Source organism: Schistocerca piceifrons, chromosome 5 (genome assembly GCF_021461385.2).
Source record: "Schistocerca piceifrons isolate TAMUIC-IGC-003096 chromosome 5, iqSchPice1.1, whole genome shotgun sequence".
NCBI lineage: Eukaryota > Metazoa > Arthropoda > Insecta > Orthoptera > Acrididae > Schistocerca > Schistocerca piceifrons.
In genome coordinates, this window is record NC_060142.1 from 426,859,436 (window position 1) to 426,877,107 (window position 17,672).

At 42.4% G+C, this 17,672-nt stretch overlaps 1 pseudogene; it reads left to right on the plus strand.

The window, feature by feature from the left end:
• The first annotated feature begins 6,442 nt into the window (after positions 1 to 6,442).
• Positions 6,443 to 6,559, plus strand: LOC124799819 (annotated as a pseudogene).
• The last annotated feature ends 11,113 nt before the right edge of the window (positions 6,560 to 17,672 follow it).

Here is a 17,672-nt window from a genome sequence, read left to right on the forward strand (position 1 = left end):
GTGGTACGCAATAATTTTCTTCCATCGGTTATGAAGGTGTAGCTGAATGCATTGCGCTGTGCTCTTCGCGACCTGGCTTTCCATTGTCACGTATTGGTTCGGTATCTAGTCTGGCTAACCTTGCCGCTTCATTGCACGATCCAGACTGTCTTGAAACATACATTTGTGGTTCTGCATGTGTTTTTGGTGCCGTTTGTTCATCAAGAATTTCGAAACGTGTTTGTTGCTGTGCAGTCTGTCTGATTTCACGTATGTTACTTTCCGCCTGTGATTGGAAACGCAAATGCGTAATATCTTCGTTGATTGCTTGTTTTTCCGGTGCTGTTACAGATACGGAGGTGGTTGCAGACTCAGTGCTTGTTCGATCCTGTTCACTACGCTCTTCAATAGTTTGCAACAACTCTGTTCACAATTTCTGAAATTGTTGCTTCGTTTACGCTTCTATTTTGATTATACGATTATCATATTTTTTCAGCCCTGCTTTTGTGATACGTTTTTGTAACACACTGTTTTCAACAATTTCACGCGCTGTATCTGCTGCTTGTCTAGTAACTACGTTTATCTGTTTCTCTAGTTTCTTGACTTCTCCCTGGGTGTTGTTACGTAATGTTTTGATCTCGTCCTGAGTGTCATTATGCAATGTTTGTACGTCCACTTGTATCTTGTGGGTGTCTGTTCTCAATTGATTGTGACCTGTTATTAAGTTTCCTATCACTTCTCGAGATTCTTTTGCCTCGTCTTCAATATGACTTAGGTGTAACTGAATTTTTTTGTTTTGTTCTTTAATCTCACGCATTTGTCTCGAAGTTTCTGCAATTTGTTTCGTCGTTTCTGCATTCTGAATTTTAATTTGGTTCGCTATTTCTTTATTTTGCCTTGTCATGGGTCCTATTGCGTTTTCTTCCGACGTCCTACGCTCTGTGTTTTCGCCCAAGTGTTGGTTTGCAACCGATTGCATTGAACTGTGCGGTGACACGTTTCTGCTCGCATTCCTTGTACTCTGTGGTGAGGGAGCTCTGATTACTTGTACTATGGGTTCTACGTATTCAAGACGTAAGTTAGAATCCTCATCGACTGTCTCTCTACTTTCCTGCTCCTCTGTCGTATGCTGACCTACCTTTTCTATGCCTTGGCGTACATTATCCTCGTTATGGTGCGTTATCTGTCCTGTTTCTCGCGATACTGCATCGTCTGTTGTACTGTCCTCTATTCTCTGTCCGTCTTCATGCTGGGTCTCTACCTCAATTCGGTCAAGGTCTCGATCTGCCATTGATAATCTTTCCGAATCCCTTATTTTCTGTATTAAAAGCAATTCACGCGCCCTACTTCGCGTCAACATGGGCTCATACGATTTCACACGTTTCATAAACTTTTTGCTCACACGACTTGACACTTATTATAACCAAGACTGACAATCCCTTCACTTACTTGTTGGGTCAGAACCAACTTGTCAACGATGTACCCGCCACCTGTGCACTTGCATTGGAGAGAAAACTTAATTCTAACAATATTACAATTCGTAACTTAATTATGCTATTGTCTCTGCTAGAATGTCTCACTTTCTATTGAATACTTTCTTACTATCTATCGCTGCAGCTACTGTTTTCAACTATTTATGCCTATCAAAAAAAATTTATTACGAAAATTTTTAACAGTATATTTTTCTGATCTAGTTGGGAATGTGGTCGACCTTCAATTGTGGTACTTTACCATCCTGACGGGGTCACCATTCTCTAACATTCTGCATGGTGTCTGTTTGTTCTAAGTCGTGTCTCCCTACCACTTTTGCGCAACGACGCTCTGAGCTTGTTTTTTTAGGAAATTGACTAGTTTGAACCTGGGACCTGTTGCTGGTAAGGAGACGCCAGACCACACATGACATGTAGAGTTCAGAAGAGTTCAGTGAGACTAGCGATGATATAATCAAATACTTAATGATTTCAGTGTCAGCTCCACTGCACTCCCTGTAAAAGAATCATAATACTAACTAAATTTAATGGAAGGGGTTCAAGGCTTTCCTATTTTTAGTTAGATGGTAAAATAACGTCGGAAAAGCAGTTAAGTTTACCATTGGAAATTTTATTCTACTCACAAAACATTGTTTATAAATTGCACTATTGATAAAAGAAAATATTTTAATACAGGATGATAAAAACCAACTGCGTTCAACAAAAATGTGAACGAATATTCCCTGAATGGGTTTCCAAGTTCTACAATGGATCGAAGGATGACCTATGCCATATCACATTTATAACCTAGGTTTAAATTAAGTTTCACAAAAGAGAAAACTATCGTATTGATCTACAGTGACCCTCAATTATCTTTAATTACTTATCTAACTTGTCGTAAATTACAGTGGCTGATGTGGCTTCTCAATAATTATGTAACAGAAAAATCATCTCGTTTCAGATGTTTACTTCAAGTAGCAAATGTGAACACCATGAGATCTATTTGACGACATGCACTAGTATTTCATAAAGAGGAGATGTAATAGCTGAGACTTCTGCAGTTTTGAGTGAAGCCTTATGCGCTCAAAAATGCGGCAACGCGAGCGTTCATTACCTTGTCGGTGTTTAGGCAGCGTCAGGGGGCGGCGAGCGGCGCAGCTCCTCACATCTCGCCGTCTCGGAAGCAACTCTCTCCTAACTTCTCCTTACTACAATTTACCAAAGTCGGTTTAAAAAATAGCTATCTGGCTGTGTATTCAACTGACCAATCAGGGTCTCAATGTTAACCTTAAGCTCCGCCTGCAAAAATTCTGTCTATCCAATGAGAAACGTTATACTTTTCGTGGTGAGGCAATGTTTTTAACGTTTGCAACGTAACAGAGACGCGGAAAAGTCTCACACTAAAACTTGCAGCTGGTGCGGCCCTTTTAGTGTTATCGTAAGATCTATACTGTTCTGGCTCTATCTTTTAACATGGGCTGGAGGGCTCTATCTTTTAACATGGGCTGGGGGTGATTTTGGCGGTCGGCTGGCAATGTGGGTGTCCGTCCCTTAACGTAGGGCCTCCTAGCCTGCTCTTGGCTTCTATTCTTGTTTCTCCCCTTGGAACTGCGTCTGTTTCATGGTGGGAAGGTATGACATGCATTTAGGCGCTCTTGTGTTAGTCTGTGGTATTCCATTTGCCCACTCATTGTTCATATTACTTTGGTTAATTTAATGTCAGGATTTATTTGGCGCTATGTGACATACTGCCGGATTTGCTATCATGTCAGGGTTTTCATGGAAGGTGTTGGATTTGCCTGACACCTTACAACATAACAAAATTATTTTGTATTCAATCAAGAATACTGCATACAAGAAGAAGTTTTACTCATGGGTTCACCTATTTCAGGAATATTAGCCAACATTTCCATGAAACATACCGGAAAAGTAATATTTGAAGACATAGTAATAAAGAAAAGCTACAACAACTTTTAATGGTGCAGATACATGGATGTCATAATATGCATAGTAGATGAACCTAAAAGTAGACTACAGCAACTGCACAAAGAGATACATACTGTACACAAAAACATAAATTTCATGATAGAAGAAGAACAAGAAGAGTAACACAACGTTTTAGACACAACTATAAGAAAAGACAACAACAAACACACATTTGACATATTCGGAAAACCCACAACAAGTGACATTGTCTTAAATGCAATCTCAAACCACCTGTAGAATCACAAACAGGCAGCAATCAGATTCATGTTAAACAGACTGAACAGGATCTCACTAAACACATCCAATTATCAGAAAGAGCTAGCCATTATAAGACAAATAGCATTAAAAATAGACACAAAAACTGCACTACTACCAAAAATGGCATACAACATCCTACTACAACAAATCAACAAATAAAACAGGTAACATATTTAAAACACAAGGCATAAACATTGCTTACAAAACAAATAGATCAATAAAAAAGTACATCCCAAAACTGAAATCAAAACCAGACAGATACCATCAATTTGGTATCTATCAGCTCACTTGCAGAGATTGTGAAAAGGTATATAATGGAATGACTGGCAGAACATTCGATGCAAGACACAAAGAACATGGCAGAGCATTTAAATACGGTACAAATCATTCAACATTTGCAGATCATCTTAAACAAGAACTCCATAGACCAAGCAATATTGAAAAAAGTTATGAAATTATAAGAATCAGTTAACACAGACACCTCGTCCAATTCCAAGAAAATTTCCTCTTACACAAAGCACTAACACAAAATAAACAGTTGCTTGATGACCAAATAAATATTGAATATCAGACTCTATATAAAATAATTGATGAAATTGCTTAAAAAAGAAAAGAGGCTTTTCTATCCTTCAGCCCCTCCCACTCTCTCACCCCCTCCCCCCCCAGTTTCATTTCACATTTTTCTCCTCACCTTCTCTATCAACTCACACTCCATCACACTACTATAACTTACGTCCACTTATCATGTTTTCCCCCTCCTCACCCACAAAAAAGAGAAAGAGAACACATCACCATTCCTTCCCCACTCTTACATGGTATATACATACACAGCAATATAATTAAATAGAATTAAATCCATACAATAATCTAATTAAAAAGAGATAGTTGGTCAAAGACAAACTAGTGGCAAGGTTATGTTGGCAACACTATGAAACACGAACCACAACACATACTTAGAAGTATAAAAACAATATGGCCTCACAAATAAAGAATGTAATAGGCTATAAATATATTTTTACCAAAAACTCTGAAAAGTTCTTGACCGATTTACTTGAAATTTTTTGATGATTTCCTAATAAACGTTCTGTTGGACATAGCCTTCACATTTTTGAAATATATATTGTATTTAAATATATATGTACCATATAAAAGGGAAACATTGTTAGCAAAAGTTTCGAATTATTTATCAGTGACTTGCTTCGAAGTTTTTCTCAGTGCTCTAATAAATGTTCAGAAAGATATATCCTGCATATTTTTCAGTGTTGTCGATAAAAATCTGGAAAACTTCTGGACTAATTTGCTTCACACTTTTGCATATTAGTCTATTAAACTTTTAGATAGACATAGGCTAAATATATTTTTATTGCCTATGGTATAAAGTATGTATATACTATATAAAGAAGAAACTGTCAGCAAAAATCTCGAAAATTTCTGATCAATTTACTTCAGATTTTTACGCAGTGCTTAATAAACGTTGGAATGGACATAGTATTTTGTTAATATATCTGATATGTAACTATAAATGTATCATATAACATTTAAAATAAATACTAAAGATCATGAAAAGTTCATTACTAATTCACTTGAAACATTTACATGATGTTCTAATGAAAGTTCCAACAGACATTAACTGTGCATGTTCTGGATATATATGGTATACAAATGTATATGTAATAGGGAACCATTATTACCAAAAATCTTGAAAAATTCTTGATTGATGTATTTCAAATTTTCTAACAAATATTTATCAAATGTTTGGACCAACACAAACCATTTATAAAAGAGGAAATGTTGTTAAAAATACCTAGAAATAAGTAACAGATTTATTTCAAATTTTTACACAATGCCTTAATAAACATTTGGACATACGTTGGCTATATATTTTTAATACATACACGGAGGGAAAGTGAAAAACGTAAAAGGCTAAATCACAACGCTGCCAGAAATGTGTGATGAATGATTATGACAGACCATCGTTCAAGGTGATTATGACGAAAATTAAGAGGACGACAGCAGCAAAGGCACTGCAGAACTGACGTCAGGTCCACAAGCAGAGCATTGAAGGGTGAGCTGGAATTCCAGAACTACTCATCATTGATGCAATGCCCGCAATACGAAAACGTGGTGCTGAATCCATTAAACCTTGGCTCTGGAGATATGGAAGAAAGTCATTTGTTATGATGAGTCTTGTTCCACACTGTTCTCAACTTCTCGCTGAGTTTAAGTGCGAACAGTGAAACATGGCGGGGCTTCAGTGACTATTTTAACAACCATATCGCGGTATTGCACGGACCCCATGTTTACTCTGCTAGGTGGTATTTTGGCTGATTGGGTCCATCCCATGGTACAATGTTTGATTCTCAATGGTGATGCTGTTTCCCAAGACGATAGGGCAGTTATTCACAAAGTTCGCATCATCCAGGTTTGGTTTTGTGAGGCCGAGGATAAACTGTCGCATCTCCTCTGGCCAACAATGTCAAAAGATCTAAATAATATTTAGCGTTTGTGGTCTTCTTTGGAGCGATGGGTGTGTGGTCGCTGTCCACCTCCATCATCGTTACCTGAACTTGTCTCTATTTCGCAGTATAAACGACGTAAGGTTCCCTTGAAAATCATACAGGACCTATATTTATCCATTTAAGGACGACTGACTGTTGTTTTGAATACTAACGGTTCTGCTACGTGGTAATGGAATGGTAATGTATCGTGTTATTGGTTTTCCATTTTTGTTTCATCCTCTGTATACGTCTGGGAACGGCCTTGCCGCAGTGGATACACCGGTTCCCCTAAGATCACCGAAGTTAAGCGCTGTCGGGCGTGGCCGGCACTGGATGGGTGACCACCCGGGCCGCCATGTGCTGTTGCCATTTTTCGGGGTGCGCTCAGCCTCGTGATGCCAATTGAGGAACTACTCGACCGAATAGTAGCGGCTCCGGTCAAAGAAAACAATCATAACGACCGGGAGAACGTTGTGCTGACCACACGCCCCTCGTATCCGCATCCTCAGCTGAGGATGATACAGCGGTCGGATGGTCCCGTTGGGCCGCTTGCGGTCTGACGACGGAGTGCTTCTTCCGTATACGCCTGACATTCAAGATGGCAATGGCTGCGTTGGGGCTGGTTCACAGATTAGTATCCTTGGAGTTGGCTCTAAATATGTTATCTGTTGTCCATCCGTGCTGCATGTAGGTGCGGGAATTTTCGCCATAGTTTCCCATGGCCTCTCATTATCGGCCGGTTCCGGAACAAGTGGCTCAGATATCTGCACTCATCAATCATACGCCATCGTCGTGGTTTCTGGACCAGTCAGCGGGTGACTGGCTGCCAGAGATCGTGCAAAGGATGAATGTGGCTCCATCCCCAGATATATGCGTGTTCGTATGCGCATTCATTTTCACCACTATGTTAGATCCGTGATTTACCACAAGTGACGTTGGTATGTGCTGGAAATGTGTAAAGGATGGAAATGCTTCGACCTCTACTGGCTCCCATTACTGGCTGACATGGATCCGCTAGAGTGTCGTAGGTGTTGACTGAGGCTGGGATCATGCTGATGACAAGCTTATTACAGCTGTGACTGAACAACATTTCCCTAGTCGGCTATGGGGGAGAGGCGCTGCGGACTGGTGAAGCCGGAGTTGGGATCGATGCCAGACGATCTGCTCACGGCCAGCCGCGATATCAAATACTCACGACGACGACCCCTCAAGTCTTCTCTAGGTTCCGGCCGAAAGTGCGGGTCCATAGAGGAGCCACAACACTCTAGTAAGGACGGGTGGCTGGGCCGTGGCCCCCTGGGTCGGAAGATGGTATGAAGTACGCGACCTGTGCTCCTGTCGTATTTCGGCCAGGATTCGTCCATTGACAGGATGGACTGATAAGTGACGAGAAAGTTTGGTAGTGGTTTCTCGTGATAGGTGCCTGTTTGTCTTTCATTACCTCACTATCTATTCTACTTTTTTCAAGATAATGGAATGGAAGACGGTAGATATGATGTACATGTACAGACAAACAAATGAGTACAATTTCAGAAAAATTGGATGATTCATTCAAGAGAAAGAGCTTCACCAATTGAGAAAATCAATAACGCACTGGTCCAATTGGAGCGTTAAAATCCCTAGCCAGTTGGAGAGTCCTGCCCATAATGCTCCATATATTTTCCATTGGGGAGAGAGCCAGCGACCTTGCTGGCCAAGGTAGGAATTGGCAAACTTGGATACAGACAGTAAAAACTCTTGTCATGTGTGTGTGTGTGTGTGTGTGTGTGTGTGTGTGTGTGTGTGTGGGTATTATCTTGCTAAAATTACAAGCCCAGGATGACTTATCATGAAGATCAACGAAATGGGACGTAAAGTATCGTCGACATACAAATGTGCTGCAAGAGTGACGCAGATGACAACCAAAGAGGTCTTGCTATGAAATGAAATGGCGTCCTAGACCATCACTCCTGAATGTTGGGCCATATGGCGAGCGAACTAGAGGTTGGCATCCGGCCACTGGAACGTCTCGAGACTTGTCATTGGCCTCGAATTTCATTGACTGGAATAGAACTGTCTTCACCGCAGACAGTGGTGAGATGTCTTAGGGTATATATATATATATATATATATATATATATATATATATATATATATATTTGCATATTACGGGCCCTGGTTCTATTCCCGGCTGGGTCGGGGATTTTCTCCGCTCAGAGACTGGGTGTTGTGCTGTCTTCATCATCATTTCATCCCCATCCGGCTCGCAGATCGCCCAGTGTGGCGTCGAATGTAATAAGACCTGAACCAAGGCAGCCGGACCTGCCCCGCAAGGGGCCTCCCGGCCAATGACGCCAAAAGTACATTTTCATTTATATATATATATATATATATATATATATATATATATATATATATATTGGGAGAATCATTAAAACGTGTACCGGAAATATTCATGAAATGGAAGGTGCTATCGATGTTTGTTTTTTTTTTTTTTTTTTGTTTTTTTTTTCACGGAATGGATTGATACTTGAGGCTCGTATTGTTAGCGAATCAGCAGATTGTTCAAATGGTTCAAATGGCTCTGAGCACTATGGGACTTAACTTCTAAGGTCATCAGTCCCCTAGAACTTAGAACTACTTAAACCTAACTAACCTAAGGACATCACACACATCCATGCCCCAGGCAGGATTCGAACCTGCGACCGTAGCGGTCGCGGTTCCAGACTGCAGCGCCTAGAACCGATCGGCCACCCCGGCCAGTTCAACAGATTGTAATATTACGTAGAAATTGTATTCTTTGTATAAGCATATACCTTTTTAAATGACACAATGCCCAGATACTGAAGTTAACAAACTAACAATAGTGTAAATTCGAATGTGAGTGTTGTTTGTTGTAGCATTCTAGTGCGACTCATTTACAAGATATCGTATTTTGAATAGTTCCCATACCGACACTTGTCGAATACCTGTAGTAACACAAAAAACGACACCTTCGGAACAGCCCTTGAAGGCCCAATGGTACCGACCGGCCGCCGCGTCATCTTCAGCCCTTAGTCGTCACCGGATGCGGATACAGAGGGGCATGTAGTCAGCAACCACTCCCCTGACTGTTTTCAGTTTTCGTGACCAGTGCCGTCACTACTTCTGAAAGAGGTAGCTTATCAATTGGCCTTACAAGGGCTGACTGCACTCGTCTTGCTCGGCAGGCCCGGGCAGTGATCCATCCAAGTCCTAGACAAGCCTGACAACTTCGGTGATCGGATGGGATTGTGGTAACGCACACTAAAAAACAACACAGGTCCGTGCTCTAGTTATGTGGATTCTGACAGTAAAGAGACAACCGACCATCACACGTTGTGTTCAAAACGATTGCAGGTAAAACAGCAACACACACTTCCAATCTGATACGAAGCGAGTGCTGCACACGGGCTAGCATTTCAGCAAAGATGTCCGAGCAGGCTGCAGTAATACTTGGTTGTATATCGTTGGGTGTCGTTGGCACATCCTTGAAGGCAGCGAGCTTTCCCCTCAGAAAAAGTCTACAACGGTCAAATCCAGGGAACGGACTAGCCAGTGTACACGTCCGATCCAACGTTTTGGAAACAATTCGTGAAGACATACTGTAGTACCTGGTGCACTATAGGCTGGACAGGCATCATGTTGGTACCACAGGTTCCCCCTAGTCTGCAGAGGAACGTCTTCTAGAACCAGCGAAAGTTGCTCTATTAGGAGGCTGCAGTACTTGCGCACGTTCAGTGTTCTGTGTATAAAAAATGAACCTATGAGTAGAAGGTTCACTATCTCACACACGTTCACATTCCATGGACGTTGACGTTCCACTTGACTAGGCGGACTGGGGGTTTCAGTAAACCAGTAGTTCATGTTTCGGCGGGTTACCTGGCTGCTGTTGGTAACTGTGGCTTCATCATTTAACAAGTCCGTCATGACAGCTGAGTGGTCAGCATGACAGATTACCGTCCTACGGGCCCTGGTTCTATTCCCGGCTGGGTCGGGGATTTTCTCCGCTCAGAGACTGGGTGTTGTGCTGTCTTCATCATCATTTCATCCCCATCCGGCTCGCAGATCGCCCAGTGTGGCGTCGAATGTAATAAGACCTGAACCAAGGCAGCCGGACCTGCCCCGCAAGGGGCCTCCCGGCCAATGACGCCAAACGTACATTTTCATTTTCACCATTAAACAAGATACTCGATACATCTGGAGTATCCTGCCTTAATTCCCATGTACAGAAGTTAACACGATTCTCATAATCGTTGCCATGCAGCTCTTGACTGGAAACGAAAAATAAGGATGAATGGAGAATGAAGATAGCATTGATGGGGAAGGGGGTATGGACGTTCCCAGACTGGTGAACTTTACTCCATAGTAATAGTAGAGGGTGCATTTCAGACCAAAACCTTAAACACGTTGGTACAGGGGGAAAAATAAATAGAAATTCTTCCTCCCCTTCGTCCCCCCCCCCCTCCTCGCCCCCCAAGAATTTTTGAGCTGCTGAGGTATGGTGAAGATGGTTCAAATGGCTCTGAGCACTATGGGACTTGACATCTGAGGTCATCAGTCCCCTAGAACTTAGAACTACTTAAACATAACTAACCTAAGGACATTACACATGTCCATGTCCGAGGCAGGATGGTGGAGATAGCGACAGTAGGAAAGACAGACAAAAGGAGACAGCGTAAGTGAGAGAGGAGATAGCAGCAGTGGGATATTGTACTGCGACACCTATTAGAAGCTACCAACTCGCAGGAGGTATACTGTATAAATGGGCTCTAACAGCAGATGGGATCCATTTCGATAAAGAATGCGTATGACTCTTGACTGATACATGCCATTTCCTCGTGCCACTGTGGGGGATATAGCGTGTTGATCAACTGCAACAGCAGCAAGAACATTAGTTTCCCTCTCTTCTGTCTTCACTTGTTTCCTTGTATTACACTATCTAGGATTTACACTACCACTTCCACGTACTGTTTGAAGAGGTTGATAAATACGAGTACTTGTAGACGTCTATTTGGATATCCTAACGCATACACCGTACAAGAACGAACTGCATTCTTCCTACACTCTTCACATACCACGAGCATGTTGGTTTTTTCTGAAATGGTAAATCTCGTCTTCTATTCACGACCTACTGCTTCGACTGTCGCACACTAACTGACTACCAAGTCGCAGCGCACTCAAGAAGCACACAAGCGCACTGTAAGCAAAAATGACAACATCATACGTGGCAACTACGCAGTGTGAATGGCACAAACAAGTATCGGTGTCGAAATTTTTCAAAATACGATACGTCGTAAACGACTCGTACTAGAATCCTGCAAGAAACATCAATGACATTCTAATTTACCCTATTTTTCTAGAAAAGTCCATGTTAGCACAAAAATACACTTTCTACGTATTATTGCAGTCTGTTTATTGGCTAAGAATATAAGCCCCTGACAGGTCTAATCACCATATTGACATGCAAATTTGCAGTAGGGTCCGTGGGACAACTACGAGAGAGTTCCTGCTGTCATACGAAATCGCACACCAGACCATAACTCCCAGTGTAGATTCAGTCTAGCACACAGACAGGTTGGTTGCAGGCTCTCAGCTGGCCTCCTTCTGACCAACACACGGTCGCCACTGGTACCGAAGCAGAACCAGCTTTCATCAGAAAACATCCATCTTGGCCTCCAATGAGCTATCGCTTGACACAGTTGAAGTCAGAAATGGTGGCAGTTTCGGGACAGAGGAATGTGTGGTAGAGGGAGTCTGGCTCGATTTATAGCAGTTAGTTGTGTCACAGTGATGCCAACTGCTGCTCAAATTGCTGCTGAAGATGCAGTGCGATGCGCCAGACTCATACACCGAACACGACGGTCTTCCCTCACGGAAGTGTCGCGTGGCCATCCGGAGCCTGGTCTTCTTGTGACCGAACATTCTCGCAACCACCGCTGCCAGCAATCATGTACAGTGGCTACATTACTGACAAGTTTTTCTGCAGTAACGCTGAAGGAACATTCAACTTCTCGTAGACTTATTACACAATCTCGTTCAAACTCAGCGAGCTGTTGATAACGACGTCTTCGTCGCCTTAAAGGCATTCTTGACTAACAACAACTAACCACATCCAATCTCAAAGGTACGTAAGGCTCACGATCTTTAGAGCCTGTATTTAAATGGAATCTGAATTGCGTCCTCATAGCGGCGCTATTAGCGCCACTGTTATGCGACTGGTGCATAATCTGAATAGACATCATCTATCAAATGTAGAAACCCCACCTATCAGCTTTCCTTGATGTCGCACAACTGCTTCTTGGTGTTGCTAATTTTTGTCCGTCAGTGTATTTCATTTTGCGACCCGCCAGGTTAGCCGAGAGCGCTAATGCGCCGCTTCCTGGACGCGGGTAGGCGCGCCGGCGCCGGATCGAATCCGCCCGGTGGCTTAACGACGGAGGCCGGTGTGCCAGCCAGCCTGGATGTGGTTTGTAGACGGTTTTCCACATCCCACTAGATGATTACCGGGCTGGTCCCCACGTCCCACCTTAGTTACACGGCTCGCAGACATCTGAACACATTCGCACTATTCCATGAATTACACTCGACGCAGACAGTTGGGGTACACTAATTTCATCCTGGGGGGTACGGGGTGGCAGCAGGAAGGGCATCAGCCGCCCCTTAAATCAACCTTGTCAACTCCGATTAACCATGCCGACCCTGCGTCATTGCGGGAAAAAGGCACAAGCAAAAGAAACAAGGAAAGTGTATTACATTTTACGTATCACCATAATATTTTTTAAACCTTTGAACTAGAATAAGATTTACGCAGTTTTGCATAAGTTAATAAGTTACACTTACAGCAACAATAATAAAAATAATAATAAAGCTTTTAACAAAGGTAAAAGATCACAAAGTTACACCAGACAAAGCTTTGTCTCTGTTGCATTCTCAGTTTGGCGTCAAAACAATCTTTTTCTCTGTGCGGCTTAAAATGATTGTCTGAAACATTTTATTCCATCAAGTGATGAGTTGCTGAGTAGATTGTACTCTTAATGAAACTTTCATATCAGCGCATACTCCGCTGCAGGGTGAAATTCTCATTCTGTACTCTTCATCATTGCACTTCTTTGTCAACCTATCAACATAACTTCGCGTATTTGCGTTCTGAATATCCCGACCAATCCCTCCAATTCTGAAATTGGCAATGGGTGGAACGGAGCTGGAAAGAGATTCTCGATACTGTTGTGCTGGCAGAACGGCTGAAACGCGTACACTGTAACCGAAGGCCGTTGTTGCAAACTGTGGTGGGCACCCTGCCGACGACAAAGATAGTAGACAAATAGTGGACAGTAGCCGATGTTGTTGCAGTTGCCATACATACGATGTACAGGAAGTTTATAAGTCATCGATAGCGAGTAACCCCATTGTTCCCGAAACCGTCTGGGGAAATTGACGTGCCCTCTTTGACAATGATGTTCAGGATAGGGCCAGTGACTAAAGCACTGCTCTACAGCCGATTGAACGTGAGCGCAAATATGGCTGTTCCCGGCATTATACCACACCAATAAACAGAAATCACGCTAATGATTTCATCGTACACATACCTAAATGTGGAGCACGCAGGAGTTTAAATGTGGGCAGACTATAGACGGAATCACAGCCCAGTCTTCACAGTCGTCGATAGTTAATATCATTATACTGTCGCTATACAAGGTGTTCCACAATTCATGTTACACACTTCTAGAGGCTGTAGAGGGGATTTAGTATAAAAGGGAACCCACGTCCGGAAACAGTTCGTTTCCATATTACAAAGAAAAAAAGAAGTACAGATTTCATTCCAATTTGCTGTGATATTACTACGGTTTCTCGATATGACGACCACCAAGTTAGGTACACACAGTGTATCTACCCAGTAAGTTCGTATAAACTCTGTGTAACATGCGTGGTGTATGGTTCATCACTTCTGCCACAGCAATGAACAGTGCAACAAGATCTTCCTCCGACCGGACAGCAGTTTCGTAAACAAGATCTTCAAGTGGTCAGACAAGGAAAGTCCGAAAGGGTTAAATCTAGGGATCTTGGTGGCCGAGCATATGGCACACCTCGAACAATCCATCTGATTCTGTAGACTACGTTCAAACGGTTTCGGAGGCGAACTGCAAAATGTACTGGCGCACCATCATACTGGAACCACAGCTCGTTCAGTATATCCAGTGGCACATCTTCCAAAAACTCCGCCAGCACTTGTTGCAGGAGTATCAAGTACCTGGCACTTATTAGGTGGAGAGGAAAGATGCATGGTCCTATCACACGAACATCACAGATACCTGTCCTAACACTGATGCCGAAGGTGTACTGAAATCATCGCACACAGGTGGCTTTGGTTGTTTTCTTGATCCCAAATGCGGCTATTTCGAACATTGAAACCACCTTCCCTGTTGAAACGCACTTCTTCGATAAACAAAAGACATGTTGAAAATTGAGGTAAATCCACACACCGGTGTAATAACCAATTACAGAGCGGCGCAAAATCCGCCGGAAGTGTGACGTCTACCTTCTGAGGAGGATCTGGGTGGAGTTGATGTTCACGCAGAACACGCAAAAGAGACGAGTGAGACACATCAAAATCACGTGCAATAGCTCGAGTATTCGTCGATGGGTTCTATTCAGCTTGGTGAGGCCCTTTGTCTCCAATTACGACACTGTGCTCCCTTCTTCGAGCTCCACAGTTTGCTCTATCACCAGTAAATTTACCGCCAAGTCAGAAGATTTGGATAGTATTCGTGGTATAGACACTCAGTTTCTCTTCCATTACGGCGAGCTGCACCGTAAATCAACAACATGTCGTTGTACTCAGAGTTTGCACTCAGGCATCCTGTTACTGCAGTATTAGTCACCTTAACGTAAACTGACGCATCACTAGTAAGCACGAAAACAAGGCACAAAACATGTGACAATGCGCCATCGTGCATTTCACGAAAGTCGGTAGCCCATCGTAACAAGCGAACTGCGTAAGAAACATCTAGAGTGCGACCTAGTAGCTCTTGTTTTCCTTGTAACATGGAAACGAATCGTTTTCAGACATGTATTCCTACGTAAACCTTGACCTACTAAGTCCGCTGTACAACCTCTAGAACAGTACATGAACTGTGAAACATTATGTACCGAGGCAGTGCCTCAACAAAAGGAGTCTTCTGATGCCAAGTGTGTGGGGCTGTGGTCAGCCTCGTTGCACACCTTGCCAAGTAACGGATTGCACTTAGTTTCCGCCGATACTACGTACGCACGCCACAATTAAAAATACGTCGAGCATGTGGCGCTGATTGACGTCTAGGGCAAAACACACAGCTTTCTGCCTGTCGAAGTCTGCGTCCTGTCAGCAAGACAGGTAACAAAGAGCGTCCGCATTGGCGTGCTGCATGATGGGTCTGCAATCGATCAAATACTAGTAATTACTTAGAAATTGAGCCCATTGTTACAGCCACTGTGCCGTCGTATCCAGGAAACAGGAATGTGGACAAACAGTGTTGTACGGTGTTTATTAATTGCGATAACATGAAATTTCTTCCCACAAAGAAAAACTTGAAACTTTATGAAACAGTACTCTTCTCGATTAGTGAATAATTGCACTGGACTCCGGATAATGTTTTGAGGATAGATATAATCGGCTGCTGCGTGCCATCAGCTTGTCTAAGCGATAGAATGGCACTGATAACAAAATCTTGAGTACGTGTGTCTTTGGCTGACGATGTCGAACGTGATTATTTGGAATATTGGGAGAAAATCGGCAAGGTTTCTACAAAAATGCAACAAAGTGCCCCAAAATTGTAACAAATTGCCCTTAAACAGTGACATTTGAGTCTTGATGTGAAAGTGCCTCGGTAGACATGATGTCAGTTTTTGGGTCGTAAATTTGGTTTACATAAACATAATTTAAGAACACAACTGAGTGGTTTGTTTATGTAAGGATAAAAGCATCTTTGAGCCGTTTTGTTTACATAATGGCCACAACCAAGTGAGCAGTTTGTTTACATTCTGGTCATAAAATAGACTTACATAAACACATCTTAAGAGTACAAGTGAGTGTTATGAAGATCTGGCAACAATGTGTCCTGGTCAGCAGTATAATGCCCATTTGAATTCCCCAACTGGTCTAGAACATTGGGGATGGGCAAAGGGATTACGTATGGTTGGTGTGGGGAGGGGGGAGAGGGGATGACTCTGAATGTGATATGTGCTCTTTACATAAGGAGATCTGGTAACAATGTAGAGTGGGCCATCTTGCATTTTCCTCTCCTACCGGCGCATAAATTTGACTCTATTTTCTAATCACTGTAATAACTCATGACATTTAATTTCGTTTCCTCCTCCCTTTCTGGGTCCTTCAACGTTTTCGTCAGGTAGAGTAAATTCATAAATAATAAATAAAATAACTGGAGGAAATTTCTCTGTCTAAAATTTAAGATAAACTGGGGCTTTCAAGCCACAGAGTGCAAGCAAAGAAGTGTTCGCATAGTAGAATTAGATGGGATGGTGTAGGATTATATCAGAAGTCATTCATCAATTAATACACAGTACAGAATGTGGTGGAGCATCAGTTAGTCTCTTTCATAAACAACGTATGAAAGTAATATGACTCTAAAACCAGAGCTCAGTGCAGGCAGTCAGACAGGTGGTCGTCACCAACAGCAGTTATGAACCTAAGCTGTAGCTACAACGTACAAGATGTTAAATAATTGTTTATCGCAAAGTACTTTGTGTAGAATCCTCTACGTAGGATCCTCCACGTGGAATCCTCTATTGTTGCAATCATTTTGGCCCTAGAGGTGGCAGAATTGGAACATCGCATCTCTTCCCCCCTCCCTCAATTCCAAATGTGTCTTGGAAGATGAGAAAATGTTTGGTACAGTACCTGTTCAATGCAGGGTGGCACTGGATTAAGGTCTATGTAATTTCATTACAATAGCATGGCAATTTCAGGAACATTCGTTTGTGAAGTAGGTTGTTGCAGCATTAAGTTTTGCTTTGAAATATTGTTACTGCATTAAATACAGTTGATCCGTTTGCAAATGAGATCAGACAGTACCTTGTCGTTTCTCGACTCATCAACTTCTGAGCTTCTTGTTACTCAGTTATTGGTGAGATATCAAACAGAAAAGAATAGATAATTATGGCGCCAGCAATCGTCCAGAGCGCTGCTCTCATTTCATCTACGTTTGTGACTTGATCTAGTGAGACTTTGCATTAGTTCATTTGTAATACCATGTCCTGTTTCGTGTAACAAGTTAGAAAGTAAACGCTTTTCCACGAGACAAGGCTGCATGCCAAATAGGAACAGTAGTACTGGCACGTCCGTCGAAGCCTTACTCTCAAGGCTGCCCACACTTACCTACTGAGCGCTGACTGTCCTCTACAAAGAACAAACACAGCAATTAAGTAAACGAGTTGGATGTTTTTCAGATTTTATTTATTAGAACATTTAGGACTACAGATACTTTTA